The sequence below is a fragment of the Hemicordylus capensis genome, chromosome 5 (genome assembly GCF_027244095.1).
Source record: "Hemicordylus capensis ecotype Gifberg chromosome 5, rHemCap1.1.pri, whole genome shotgun sequence".
NCBI lineage: Eukaryota > Metazoa > Chordata > Lepidosauria > Squamata > Cordylidae > Hemicordylus > Hemicordylus capensis.
This window is the reverse complement of record NC_069661.1, coordinates 74,805,219-74,820,651: the sequence shown is the minus strand read 5'-3', so window position 1 is coordinate 74,820,651 and position 15,433 is coordinate 74,805,219. Positions and strand designations below refer to the sequence as shown.

The following is a 15,433-nucleotide window of genomic DNA, read 5'->3' as shown; positions in this document are numbered from 1 at the left end:
CTTTGCCCAGTTCCTCTGAAATGTGGGTGGTAGCTTCCACCCATGGGGCACTACCACTCCCACCCACTAGTTTTGCCCCAGGGCCATTTTCTAAAATCCAAAATGTTTCAGATTTGGATTTTGCAATTTTGAACAAAGAACAAAATGGGGGTGTTTCAGATTCGGGCCAAAAACAAAACAGAAAAAGAAAAACACACAACCCAAATATAAATATATATAGATATAGAGAGAGAGAGAGAGATAGATAGATAGATAGATAGATAGATAGATAGATAGATAGATAGATAGATAGATGTGCGTTTTTATATATACCCTCTGAAACATCTATATGTCTGCTTATTATGTAATACAGAAAATATGATGCTCTTAAAGCACATAGCTTTTGCAAGTTAGTCTCTGAATGTGTGTAAAAGCAGGCCTGTGAACCTTGTTGTAAATCTTGCTGCCCCAGACCCTCATCTCCAGTAAAATGGTGCCCCTGCTGAATGAAGTAGCACTGGTGCCAATGTCAAGCAAAGTTCTGGCTTCGTTCTGGAATACCTTTCCTAAATAAACCTATCTTGGCCAGACTAGGAGATAGCTTCTAGTTTATCAATGAAAACCACAGAGATGGTGAAAATCAATGGTTTTGCAGTATCCTGGTGATTGTCTACCTTAATGGAGAGTCACTCAGTATCAGGCTCAGTTATCTGATCAAACTGTTACAATTTCTGACTGCTGTTCTGCATAGTTTCTCGGTCTGATGTAGGGAACAGTGATTCTTTCCTCCATTCCCTTTTGAGGGATTCAACGGCCACCATGACTCAGAAATGGAAAGATACCATAGTGACCGATGCAGTGAAACAAACCTATTTCTCTTGGATCATTTTAATCCTCTCAAAATTGGAACACATACTTAGATCAAGAGTGAGTTTAATTTCACAGTATAGTGACCCATAACAACATTCCTGCATTCCCCAGTTAATTATTCTACGTAGCCTTATATAACTTTTATAAAAAATGAATCAAGTAATCATATATAAGTAAAATATCAGTACCTTGGACTGCAACTGTTCATTAAAAGGTTTGCCAGTTTTTATTGTCAGAGAATATTACATTATTGTTGCAGTTATTTCAGTTCCTATTGTTGCAATTAGAGCTAAATCAGAACATGAGTTCTTTTTGCATGGACATGAATGTAATTAGCTTGAAGTTCTTCATTCAAATTGATGAACCTGTTAAGAAGCAAACAGTTTTAGTGCTGCAATGATAGTGTGGTGTTAAAATATATAAAAATGTACACTTTATTATATAAAGAGGAGAGAGATAAAATAAGTTGCTAATTCTGTAGTTTGGAAGTCATATCCTATACCACCCGGAGACATTAGTTTTGGGCAGTATACAAATATGTTTAATAAATAAATAAATATAGGAAATAATAAGAAATGTGAACTAAAAATAAGAAGAAGAATGATAGTTTACTGTGACATGACTTAACGATAGCTGATATGCACAACTATTTAAAAAATATGCTCAGGTCATGACAAGTTGACTTGTGAAGTGGGGGGAGATTTAGGTGTGGTGAAGGAATATTGTGGATGCTCCAGTGTTTACAAAGATAATGACTTTCTGAAAACGCATCTCATGATGACTTTAGATAGATTTCACAAGTGCCACTCAAAGTGCTTTTGGGCCTCTTACCTAGGGTAGGAATCAAAATTTCTTCAGAGTGAAATCTGAAGGAGAATTTCAGGGTTGCCTCAAGGAGAAACACTAAAGAATTTTGTCCGATGATTTCTCCATGATCTACTGTATCTCTTTGTTAGTGTGCCTGTGTGAAAAACAAAAATGAAAAATGAAGTTTTCCATGTACTTGTATGGTGTTTAGATCAAGTGATGGTCATGCAGGAGGTTCTCATTTCAATCTTCTTTATTCGGGTATGTTTCCTCTGTCTATAGGAGGCAAACTTCTTGTATCCTATGAACAGAAACGTTCTACTCAAAGTACCTTTAAAGTCCTCCACCTGCTCTTTTAGATTGTGAGCCCTTTGAGGACAGGGGGCCATCTTATTTATGTATTTTTCTATGTAAACCACTTTGAGAACTTTGTTGAAGAGCGGTATATAAATAGTCGTCGTCGTTGTCCCCCATATATACATATTTAGGTATGGCTTTCTTCTTCACATTTAACATTTTTTCCTGTACAGGTTCAGTTCCTATACCCAGTTTCTCCTCCTTTACCATTATTCTTTGCAACTACAGTATGGCTATTTCCTTCATAGTTCCCCTCTTTACTTCCCCCATTCTTCAGGAAACTGACAAGGTTGTGAACCTTTGCTGTGGGAGTCTTGTCAAATTCATGACCTTTTCTTTTTCTTTATAAAAGCATGCACTATATGCTAACATACTGGTGCACATTGTAATAATTTATGCATTTATTTTAAATAACAAGGCATTTGTGAAATTGACAGGGATTTCTCCCCATCTATTTCACCAGGGACCAGAGGGAAAGTGGACAATGAAGCAAATTATGGTGGCGGAGTGATCAGAAAGGAGTATTACACATTGTGATGGAATTTCATCCAAACCTAGTCACAGGGCAGTATAGATACATGGGATAGGCAAGATTAGAATGTCTTCTCATACTAGCAGGGTGGGATATTTGAAGTAGGAAAAAGCATAATGGAGCCAGGAAAGATTAATCAACTTGTGGAATTCTCTGGCACAAGTTATGGTGACAGCCAGCAGCCTGGATAGCTTTTAGAGGGGTTTGGATAACTTCATGGAGAAGAGGTCTATCAATGGCTACTAGTCGGAGGGTTATAGGCCACCTCCAGCCTCAAAGGCAGGATGCCTCTGAGTACCAGTTGCAGGAGAGTCACAGCAAGAGGGAGGGCATGCCCTCAATTACTGCCTGTAGGCTTCCAGTGTTATCTGGTTGGCCACTGTGTGAAACAGGATGCTGGACTGGATGGGCCTTGGGCCTGATCCAGCAGGGCTGTTCTTATGTTGTTATGTTCCTGATCATGAAATCACTCAAAATGACTATTTGACTATGCACGCAGGGCATCCTGGAGAGACTCCCGAGCTCGGGAAGTCGGGGGTCTACTCGTGTGTCACCATGTGCCATGGCAACACACGAGCAAAAAGATGAGGTTAATGGAGTGCTCGCTCCATTAATATCATCTAAGGGGAGGGGTAATTAGGCAGGCTAGTTGCCTAGGGAGCATCAGGGCTCACCTGCGAGCCCAGTGGTTCCCACAATCCCTGGAAAGTGGGCTAAGCTCCCTTAGCCAGTTTTTCAGTGATCATGAGAATAGCTTCAGGTTCTGGGAAAAGGCTTCTTGTGTAGCCTTGTTTCTTGTGCTGGTAGATCAGCAGGGGGAGCAAAAATGTCACCTACAAGAAGTTCTTGAAGGTACAGAAAGCAGATGAATTGTTCTTAGTTATCAGAACACTTCCTTGCCAGTTCAGTCTATAGCCAAGTTCAGTCTTTTTACAGCTTACATTTTGAGGTTTATAGTTTCTCTTCAACATAGCAGTTGGATTTCTTTCTCAGGGCCCGTACTGATTTCTCACCTTTTATTTGCTTTCTTTTCTTTTGAATGAAGGATTGATGACTTGAGCCCTTCCAACATCAGCTGAAAGATGAATCATCTTGAAAGCTGTTTCAAGTTTTTGCTGTGGAAACTGCATGACCTTGTCATGCTACATGTTCCTTACAAATAGACTAAAGCCTGTACTGCAGAGCTTTAACAAATTCTTCAAAACAGGGTACTTTGTTCTGCAGAATGTCTTATGGAAGTTTTCATTCATTCATTTCATCTTCCAAAACCCCAAAACCTTTACTTACAATGCCAACTTAAAAGGGTATTTCCTCCCCACATGTATTAGAAGCAATCAAATATTCATCTCCCCCCTACTTGCTGGAATGATGACCAGCTTTACAAAACAAAAACCTTTCCCCAAACTAGTAGTCCTCTAGAAAAGTTCCCTGGGAATTCAGACAAATCTCATTAAATGGTAATAGGTAAGCTTTGTGAAGTTGAAGTATATGGAATTATTTTCATACTGGTTACACAGATTCCCTGCCAGTTGTATTCACCTTTTTCTCTTATTATGGGACTCTTTTAACCCCCCCCCCTTTTTTTTTTTTAAAAATGAAGGTTGCAATATTTAATCTGATCAAGTAAAGCTTTAGTTGGGGATCAGTTTTAATAAGTAGGGCTTAGTGTTAAAGGCACACTGGTTAATATTCTTTTGACTGTTTGCATACAAACAGTGGTGGACATAACGGGCAGTGTGCTTTGTTGCTCTTAGAGATGCACTGGGACTGGAAAGGCAGTCCTGATGGTGTAGCATGATGGGGATGCTGTGGAATGACTTAAAACTGCTTCTGCCCTGCACCCAGTGCTCCTTCCATTGGAAACAAAGGAAAGAGCCCTGTGCTGCTGCCCAGAAGTGGTTTGAAGTCATTCTGCAGCAGGCAGCCCATTGTGCTACACTGTTGAGGCCGCGTTTCAAGTTGCGCAGCACCTCCAGTTCGTCCCTAACATCGACAAAGCACTGACCATAATGTCAGCCACTATACATAGCGTTAAACTTCAGAAATATTTGACTTCCTTAATCAATTTGTGGTGATTCCATCATCCGTTACAACCAAGTAGATTGCTCCTTGAAATCAGTCACAGTAGGCAAATGGATGCCCCTCAGGAAGGTACCATAGGATATGAGTTTAGTCATGGACAGTATTGGCAGCTGGGGGGGAAATTATAGAAGGCACAGAAGGGACAAAGTGCATTTTGGGGTTGGTAAGCTGTATCCTACATATTAGATTTCTGAAATGGAAATGGGGGGGCAAGCGCAGGGGCAAGCTACTTGTCTAAGGGGGCACTTGCCCCCCTTAGCCCCACCAGCCACCCTTGGTCCTGGACCCCAAGTTAGTATCCAAGAGGTGTATGTTAGCCATTGTGACTGACTCCAAGGAAAGATCCAACTGGCTGTAACTGATGATAGAATAATTGGAAACTGCTTCTGCAAATTAAATATTTCCAAGGGGTCTACTGTTTTCATGTTCATGTTGGCAACTTCTCCTTCACCTGAAATCCAGGAAATGGAAAGCATCAGTAATTTAAGGACTAAAGTCCCGGGAACCAGAGGAAGAAATAAAACCCCACCACTACCACCACCAAATTAAGCATCACAAGCAAAGGAGCACTACATTCAAAATACAGTAAAATAAATCAAATCAAAGCAGCAGCTACTCACTGCTCAACCACACTCACTGAAATAAGAAGAAAGAGCCAGGGGAATTGATTTATAATGTGATTGTAGAAAATTAAACCTGAAATTATAGCCACAATCTTAAGTAACAACAGCTAAAATAACTGAAAGTGAAATATTATTTTTCCAAGGTGGTCCCGGTCTTGGATGCGTGACAAGCTCTCACGAGAGTGGCGGCACCACTCGTGAGAATTCCAGGCTTTCGACGGGAGGCAAGCACTGTGTGAGAGGCAACTGTTGGCAAGGAGTTTGGAGTTTGGGAATGGCAGGAACTTGGGTGGCTGCGTGTGGCTGGCCACACAAGGGCGGCGAGAGAGGAAGCAACGAGAACTTTGGCTGCTTTAGGAGAAGGAGGCGGGAGATGGCTTTGGGAGTGGCAGGGACTGGGGTGGCTGGTCGCATGACGGTGGCGAGAGAGGAGGCAACCAGTGCTGAGAAGTTTGGCCGCTTCGGAAGGAGGTGGCGGGAGGTGGTGGTGGCAGGACGGCCTGGGCTTGGCCTGCCCAACAGAGTGAGGAGGAGACGGCTGTGGGCAAGCCTAGCCTGGCCGTCGGGAGGAGGAGGAGGAGGGAGGCAGTGGCGGGATGGCCTGGCCCACCTGTCAGGGTGAGGAGCAGGCGGCGAGGGGCCCTGGCCTGGCTGCCGGGAGGAGGAGGTGGGAGGCAGAAGAAGCCAGAAGGGGGGAGCAGGCAGTGGGGGGTGGCTGGTCAGCTGGCTGGCCAGCCAGAAAGCCAGGCATGCCGGTGGGGGGTGGGGGATGGCTGGGCCCAACTAGAGGTGCCGATGCTCTGTGCCCAGGCCCACTAGTTTGTAAATATTTTACTGAATAAGTTAAGGAATCCTTACAAAATAAATTTCAATTGTTTTATATTCTTAAAAACCTTACCTGATCATGTGTTCGACTGTTCATTGCTTAAGGCTGCACCACATACTGTTAAAGGGTAGTAAGGCAACAATCGGCACTTGGACACAACATAATCAGCATGTGGGCTTCTTGGTCTCCTCTAGAGATCAGTGTGTGTGTGGGTCTTTAATGGGGAATTACTCTATGATGATGATAATGAATATGTATATACCACTTTTCATTTTTAAAAAATTTCAGAAAAGCAGTTTATCTGTTTCTGCCAACTGAAGATCCACTTCATGCATCTGATAAAATAAGCTCCAGTATAAGAAAGCATAGTTGCTTTGGGATTTTTGTTCTTAAATATCAAGATTTTCAGACTTTTTAAGGCAACCACTCTCTGTGGTTGGGCTGCAACAGGACTGACTAGCTTCCTAGGAAACCCCTAGTTGTCTTGTCATGTAGCAGTCAACATGATCCTAGTGCTTCCGTCCCTCTCTGTTTCTAGCTTTTGAAAAAGCGGAGATTAAAATGTAGACTTCCACACCTATCTGATGCTTAGCAAACACTGGAGGTTTGTCCATCATTTAAGAACAATAAGGTGCCTTGCATAAAGAAGTGTTAGAGTGGTAATTCATTTCCATCTGCTTTAAATTTTGCTGATCTGCATGAAGGACATCAGATTAGATTTGTTTATGTTTGGAATTCATCATACCTGTTATCTCCTGTGTCTGTTCTTCTCTTTATTAAGTAGAAGAAAAGACAGCATAAAAGAAGGGGTCTTGGACATTGCACAAGATATGTGCAAATTAATGAAATTACTTGCAGAATACATGGTGCACATGTGCCCTACAACCTTTAAACAGACTGAAATTGCTTACTAATATGTATCTGCAATTTATTCTGGCAGCTGTCATATCATATTGTGTTTATGCAAGCATATCTCTGAGATAGAGAGGATTTTCTCTTAGGATACTGTCATGTGAGTAGCTCTGTTTTCAGTTTTTTACAGGGATAGAATTATATGTAGTAAATAGGCACATTTCCCAGTTTGAGGTTCTTTCAGTTAATCAAGTCATTCTGCTCATTGAAAAATATTCACATTTCATGATTTTCTTTCTTTGCCACACCACTCCCCCCAGAATGCCCTTTGGAAATGACTCAGTTGGTATAGATGTATATTTTATGCTGAAGAAAACAGTTATTTGGGATATAAACATAAGTATAGTTTGGAACAGATTCATGCTTTCTGCACTAGTAAGCTCATTTGGGACAACTTTGTGATATTTACGCCACTTTCAGATGTAACACCAAAGGTTTGCGCCCCCCTCCCTCCGCTCTCCCTTGTCCGCATTCAGACAAAATGGAGAGTGCTCTAACTACAGTTACGCTGACTGCAGAGAGGAGGGGAAACTGGCTGCTGGGGCTTCCTTCTTTAATGAAAAGATTTAATGCCACATTTCGGAAATCTGGCAGCCAATGGCAGCTGGAGTGAAGGAGGAGTATCCTCCCTCAACTCCAGTTTCATGAGGGGGAAACTGCGGTGCCAGAGTTTGGATGTAACACTATGGAAACCAAAAGTGGAGGGACTTCCGGTTTCCTGTTACGTCTGAATTTGGCCTTAACCAAATCTGCTGAGTCCAAGGTGCCACATGCTAGGATCCAAAGGAACATGTAATTGCTGCTGTGTGCATGGAAATACTTTCAACAACCCAATATTGTGCATGCTTAGTGTGGCTTTCTTCTAAGCAAATGTACACATGATGCTGCCTTATACTGAATCAGACTGTTTAGCCCAGTGACTCGTAGTTGCTTTCAGGGTCTCAGGCAGGATGCTGCCTACAAGCCTATAACAGGAGATTGAACCTGAGGCCTTCTGCATCCAAAGTGTGCACTCTGCCACTGAGCTATGGGCCTTACCATAATAAGGATGGACATGCAGCAGCCCCGCTATGCCCCCTGGCAACCTGGCAACTGCAGATCAAATTGAGGGGGGAAGCATGTAAGGGGAGGGACTGTTGCGTTCCAAAGAAACATGCTGTTCAAAGAAACATTTATACATGTCATAGGGCCACACCTAAATTATCTATTTGGATTCTGGGCATTGTTTAGAAACCATGTGTGACTGAAATCTCTGGGTGTGATTAGTACTCATACAAATGCCCCTGCTAACTTGGCAAAGAGGCACCTTTTTACATGGTGATTCTCTTTATTTAGCAGGGGGAAAGTAACTGGCCCTATCCACCCCCAGCACAGTACCTCAGTGACTGTTGCTGGTGTCTATCTTATGTTTCTTTTTAGACTGTGAGCCCTTTGGGGACAGGGGTCCATCTTATTTGTTTGTTATTTCTCTGTGTAAACTACCCTGATCCATTTTTGGAAGGGCAGTATAGAAATCAAATGAATGAATGAATGAATGAATGAATACCTGCCAACATGTCCCTCTTTTCCCATTCACCTGAATGGAATATTGATGAATGTATAAACAAGCCATTAGTACTCATACCGGCCAACATGTATTTCTTTTCCCATTGACCTGAATGGGAAAATAGGAACATGTTGGCAGGTATGAGTACTAATGGCTGGTTTGCATACTCATCAATGCCTTTTATGACTGGAATTGTTGTTTTAGGTTAAAGAATCCTTCAAAACCATTTAAATAACTACATGTCATCAATATGTCTACTTTATATAGTTTGTTACTCTATCTAGAATGGCTCCCATGGTCTAGCTTTGAAGGACATCAGAACAAAGTTAAACTGAGTAGTGCAATCATGACAGGAATGTCATAATATAACTCCTGATTTCCTTCCTACCCATTTCCCTTGTAATATGAAAGTACATTCTTGATTGAATAGAGGGTAAAAAGCCTGTGTGCATGTGATATATAAGCAGGCTGTGAATGCTGTTTTTTTTTTAAATGACTGAAGATGTCCTTTGTTGTACTCTAAAAATGATGAAAGGTAACATTAAATCTGCAAAACTGCAGTGCAATATACTGTTTAGATAAATATGGATGATTGTTATACAAGTTGAATACGTCTAGGGGAAAAAGAGGAAGAAGGGTATCAAAAAAATTGATAGCATTGCTAAATAATTGCATACTAAAGCTATTCTCCTGGACATGTCCTTTGAGAATAATGCTAGAAACAGATATTACACACTGGATTGTGGGAACACACACACAGAGGTACCACTTATTACTACAAGTCTGATGCCAACAAAACCAGCTGATTGCCAGGCAAAATATATGAAATCCAATAGCCTTGGTGGGTACCAAATTAGGAATGATTTATTTATTTTATTTAACACATTTGTATACCACCCAAAACGCAAGTCTCTGGGCAGTTTACTACAAAACAATAAAAACAACAGATAAAAAGATTAAAACATTACAACAATAAACATTTAAAATGTCAAAACTATTTATATGATGCTCTAGGTAGGCCAGTATATTTGCCAAATGGCATTCTTTTCCAGTTATGGCACTGGAGACTTGTTTTCTTCAGACCTATTAGTTACCAGGAGGTAAAATGCACTGTGTGTGTGTATATATATATATATATATATAGAGAGAGAGAGAGAGAGAGAGAGAGAGAGAGAGAGAGAGAGAGAGAGAGAGAGAGGCTAATTAATGTTCATGGAGAAACCATCACTTTTGCAGCTTATCCTGAAGCAGTTGAGAGAGAGATTTTCTTGTTTTTAAAACACATTGCTGTAATCTTGCTTAAGGCAGCTTTCATGCTGTGACCAAGCCACTAAGAAGCAGCCACTGTCCCATGTATTTTTAGGATGGTTATTTTTTTTCAGGGAGCTGGTGTTAATAACGTGCAGCAGCATGATTCTGCCTTCCTCCGAGCCTGCTGTCTTTTCCTTACTTACAGTATGCAGCAGGAATACATTGCTCAGGTCATTTTCTTTGCCCATCTTAGCACAGACTTTTCATTTAACAAATTGGAATAAAAACATATAGGCATATTTCTTTCTAGATTGGCCCTGGCTTAAGGAAGATTCTTAGGTGCATGAAAGGAGTCTCAGGGTATTGCTTCAATCTCTAAACCACTTGATTCTACAAGTAATATAACAAAACATGATATTGCCTGAAGGTAACAGCTGAGTCAACACATTTGGAAGGAGAAGGCTTTCCCTGTTTCGGCATGGGTGGTGCCCTCTGGCCAATTGTGCTCAAGAAAATTTCTATGGTGCCACCAGGTACTTGGGAGAGCCTCAGAGAACATAGTCCCTAGGAGTTGGGCATCCTGAGCTCCCTGGTCCTACTTAGTTGGGGGCAGGGAACAGACCTCATTGGCTTGGCCTGTGGTTGTTTCAAGCTCCAACAATCCAAGGGTTGGCACTGCTTCTGCTGTGTAGCTGAGCCTTTCTCAAAGGCTATAAAATGTGTTAGGGGGCAGGAAGTTAGATCTTCCCTGCCTCTCACTAACTTGAGTGGAGTCAACTGAGCTGCTGCATATGTGGCTCTGAAGCTGCCTTGAAGTGAATCAGATCAGAACTAAGTCCATTTAGTTCCCTATTGTCTACTCTCACTGGCAGAGGTCTTTCTCATCACCTGCTACCAAGCCCTTTAACTGGAGAGGTCAGGGATTGAGCATGAAACCTTTTGCATGCATCACCCAGTGTCTGGGGAGTGGGGTCTTAGCTCGGTGGTAGAGAATCTGCTTTGAATGCAGGAGGTCCCAGGTTCAATAGGTGGCATCTCCAGGTAGGGCTGGAAAACCTTGGGAAGCCATTGCCAGTCAGTGTAGACAATACTGAGCTTGATGGTCTCACTTTGTATAAGGTAGCTTCCTATGTTCCTTCCTATTCTATGATTCCTCAGTCACACTATCCACTTTTTCCTCTTTCTTTTCCCCCTCCTGAAGGATGAAGAAGCCTTTTGCCCATGGTTGCAGAGGTCAGGCATCCTGTATATAGGCACTTGCAGCACTGAGGACCTTCCAACCCAACCATATAAACACAGTGGCTGACTGGGGAGCTAATGAAGTACTCATGCAGCAAGCATGCGTTATGGGGGAGGAGCAATTTCCATTCCCCTCCCCTCGTGCCCCCCTACAATATACTCCTGAGGGTTATGCAGCCCTCAGGAACATATTCCCAGGAGTCACAGTTGGCTTCTGAAGGAAAGAGCAATGAAAATTGGCCTTCCCCATATGGCATACTGCATGTGCTGCAGCAGTGCCTCGTTAGTCTGGCTGTAAGCCAAAATATCCTTAGGCTTGTGTTATGTGAAATGCAGGGGCTTCTTGAAATTCCAGTCAAGTGGAGAGTGCCCTGCATGGCTGAATATTTATGTGCAGTGGATGCCACGTTGAAAAGCCACCACCATCGTGTCCGCTGTTTATCTTGCCACAAAACATTCCTGTTGACAGTTTGCAGTGATATAGAGAAAACTGCATAGTGATGACCAATCCAGGTGTCAAGCTGTTCTATACAAACAGTTCGTTTCTGTGAGGCAGTTCTTTAGTATGACAGACTTCAATTTATCCTAAAACATAAGCCAGTATAGAAACTATGTGACTTGCTCTTTGATTACTATATACTATAAAACTGAAACAAAATTTGCAATATTTCTCCATTCTGAAATTGAATTCAAGTGTAAATGGGAGAAAATGGCTTTGAATTCTTCAAAATGGAAACTTGTTCACATTCAGCTATATGAAGACTGCAGCTGGACCTGTTGTACCTAAACACACAGCTTCAAATTGGAGCCCATGTGATGCGTCTTCCTACTTAGTGTGAGTGTTCTGGAAGACTAAGAGGTTTTCCCATTAGTTTCTCTCCTGTCATTTCAGTGTTAGATTTGGGTCTATTTATTTTATAGATAGACTGATTTGGCAGTCCTACAAAGAGGGCAGAAGGGCATTGATGGCAGGTGATGGCATAGATTATGTTGGAGCATGAGTGGAAGAATTGGCCTCTGATGGTCTGGCTGAAGTATTAGGTCCCATAATAATGTTTCCAGCGTCAAAATGGGTTCAAAGTTGACATCTAAGTTTGTTGCAAGGCCTCATCCCTAGGGTTAGTCCCTCAATTAAGTGGCACATCATTGCTGCTGAGTAGTCGTTTTAGATGTGGGGCTCTCTGTAAAATGGCCACTCTTTAAAAACAGCTATCTATAAAGCTTTTCTAAATCAAATCAATGACTGAATCAGATAAAACAGGGTAGCAAAAGGCTGCTCCAATCTGGTATCATTATATGTGAATGGGTTGCATTTTGTAAATGTCTATTATTCAGTATATTGCAACCAGAATAACCTTTTTATAGAAGCAATTTAGAATTTAAAATATGCAGCCTAAGTATGAAGGCTAAAGAACTAATTATGTTCGGAATGTTCCCACATCCCTCTCATTTAAACACTTAAGACGTGCTGATCAAAAATGCCTATCAAATTGAGCTAAATTAGTGTACGACACATTTGTGATGCTCAATTTAGCATTACTATGAAAAATCCATTTGGGATAATAGACTTTGCCCCTGGGATTTAGAAGAGTATTAAAAAAAAAGACTCAAGTTTTGAATTGCTAATTAAAAACCAGCAATAATGGAAACTGTTTTATGTCTTTTTTCTCATTTTGACACACAGGTCTATGTAGTGAGGGTCTTAAGGTGTTTTCTAATAATGACATTTTATAAGTTATGATTAATACTTCTTACTAACAGTAGTACTAGAATGTTGAAAGCACTTTGTTTTTATTGGGTTCAGTGACTACAATACAAAATGGCCACTTGGCATGGAAAGACACAAAACTGTAGTGGCTTCAATCCAGAGATCAGAGAACTTCCATTCATACAACAGAGGATTTTCCCTTTCTTCTTAACCTCTTATAGGAACATAGGAAGCTGCTTTCTGCTGAGTCAGACAATTGGTCCATCTAGCTCAGTATTTTCTATACAGGCTGGCAGTGGCTTCTCCAAGGTAACAGGCAGGAGTCTTTCTCAGCCCTATCTAGAGATGCCAGGGAGGGAACCTGGAACCTTCTGCATGCAAGCATGCAGGTGCTCTTCCTAGAGTAGCTCAGTTCCCTAAGGGGAATATCTTACAGTGCTCACATGTAGTCACCCATTCAAATGCAAACCAGGATGGGCCCTGCTTAGCAAAGGAGACAATTCATGCTTGCTACCACAAGTCCAGCTCTCCTCTCCTTTTCCTCTTATGCTTCCCCCAAATATCCTGAGGGGAACACTCCAAAAAGACACACAATATTGTAGGGGTGTGCTGAACGTTTCATGGTTGGGATGTTCTGTCTCGCAATGAACTGTTCCAAGTGTTCTGAGCTCAGAACAGAACAAACCTAAAAAGAGGGGTCTGTTCCGAGCTTGGAACAGAATGACCTGTTCCAAGGTGGGACGTTCTAACCCCGTTCCAAGCACCATTTTGGAATCCAGAATGCCACCCAGAACAGGGTCAGGGCATTCCAACAGACCGGGGTCATTCTGATGGAACAACCAGCTTGCCCAGTTTTTCTGACAGAATGTTTTGTGCATTTTGCGTGCCATTCCAAGCTCAGAATGGAATGTAAAATGCATTTCATGCTTACCCCTACAATATTGTACTGGAGGCTGTAGCTGGGAGAAGAGGGAACTTGTAGAAATTGGAGGCCCACCACTTGTATAAGCAGAAATGCCTTCCACACACACAAAGGGTTCTCTGGATCCAAGCCAAATGCTTTTATGGAGCTGAGTTAACACATGCATGCATATTACTTGAATACTAAATGCTGATTACTCAGCATTTACTGGCTGGCAGCTGCATGTATGAACCATCTCCAGTTGAAAAGTATTGTGCATGAGGTGATAACAGGTGACACAAAAGTTCTCCCCTGGCGTATTAGATCTGTTGTGGTGAAACATTCAAACCTGCAGCTCAGCACTTGATGGTAGCAGGCACATATGTAAATCAGCCACATTGTCATTTCTTTGTTCATTTCATGGTCAGCCAGAGAAAATATAGCTATGGAATATTCTGGGTTAGCTGGAGCACATTTTCTTGGGTCTATGTGTGACTAGTGAAGTATTAGTGCCGTTCATGGGTTTAACAGCACTAGCAGCACCCACATGGGAACGGAGAATTGTGATGACCTTCCCTACTCCCAGCAGCACTCTGTGCCACACAAAACATGCCCCTGAGGCCCGTGAACATAAATAAGTCAAGAGCCGTGTTTTCAGGAGGAACATAGCATTTTCAGGGAAAGAGGAGGTTACAGAAATGAAAACAGAGGTTTATGAAGTTATGCATCATATGGGGTAAGTAAATGAAAGCCCCCCCCCTTTATTCTTATAGCCAGTGAAACTGTCTGGCAGGAAATTCAGGACAGACAAAAGGGAGTACTTTACACAACACACAGAGATGCACTTCGGTCCTTTTGAAGCCTGGACATTTGGAGCCCCCCCCCCACAAATTAAGCATCATCCCCCTCTACACACACACAATATTTTTAACATGAGGGTCCTTGAGGGCACAAACAGCAATGGAACTCACAGGAATCATGTAAGAATATAAAACAGGACCATTGATGCAAATAAGCAGTAGAGAAACATTTCAACACACACCTTAACACACTCCCACCCCACATATTTCTTTCCCCACTCCTCCCTCAGTCTCTAAAGCACCTGGCACAGGTCACAATCACACTCGTCTGCCTGGCACAGTGCAGGCCAGCAGCAGCCAGACTGCCCAGGACAGGCTAAAGAGGATTTGGTGGCCCCCAAGGTGTGTGGAGGTCCTGGACTTCAGCTCCAAAGTCCTGGCGTAAGAGAGCCTCTGATGACACATAATTAAGTTTTTGGACTCTCGTACTCTATGATGTAGGGATGGCCACTAGCTGTGATGACTTGGAAAAGGGATTGGAAACAATCCCTGAAGATAAATAAATCCTCATAAATACTACAAATACAGCACTAAACCAATAAATGCCTGCTGATCATGATGGCTATATGAAACTTGCATGCTTCAGAAGCATATACCTCTGAATACCGGTTGCTGGGGAGCAACAGAGGGAGAGGGTGCTTGCCTCCATGCCTGGCTTGTGAGCTTCCCACAGACATCTTTTTATTTATTAATATTTATCTTGTTGGCCGCTGTGGGAAACAGTATGCTTGATATATTCATAGTCTGATCCAAAAGGGCTCCTCTTATAGGTTCTTATGCAATGTACTGATGTACTTGGATATGCAGAGTTTATATTTATTTCTCCTCTCCATGCACCAATACTTAGTGTAATATTATGGGACATAATGCTATAAATACTCTCTCCCCACTTCCCAATGCCCATACTGTCAGATTGCTACGAGCTTATGTATGTGAATGC

General features: G+C 42.0%; 1 long non-coding RNA gene across 1 annotated transcript in view; it reads right to left on the bottom strand.

The window, feature by feature from the left end:
- Nucleotides 1–979: 979 nt before the first annotated feature.
- The window catches only part of LOC128325862 (uncharacterized), a 32,449-nt gene continuing 17,995 nt past the window's right edge, over nt 980–15,433 (bottom strand). Inside the window, exons 2-3 of the long non-coding RNA XR_008307691.1 lie at nt 1,681–1,810; nt 980–1,214 (exon numbers count right to left, since the gene is read on the bottom strand). This is a non-coding gene — a long non-coding RNA (uncharacterized LOC128325862). The remainder of the gene's footprint in view (nt 1,215–1,680; nt 1,811–15,433) is intronic.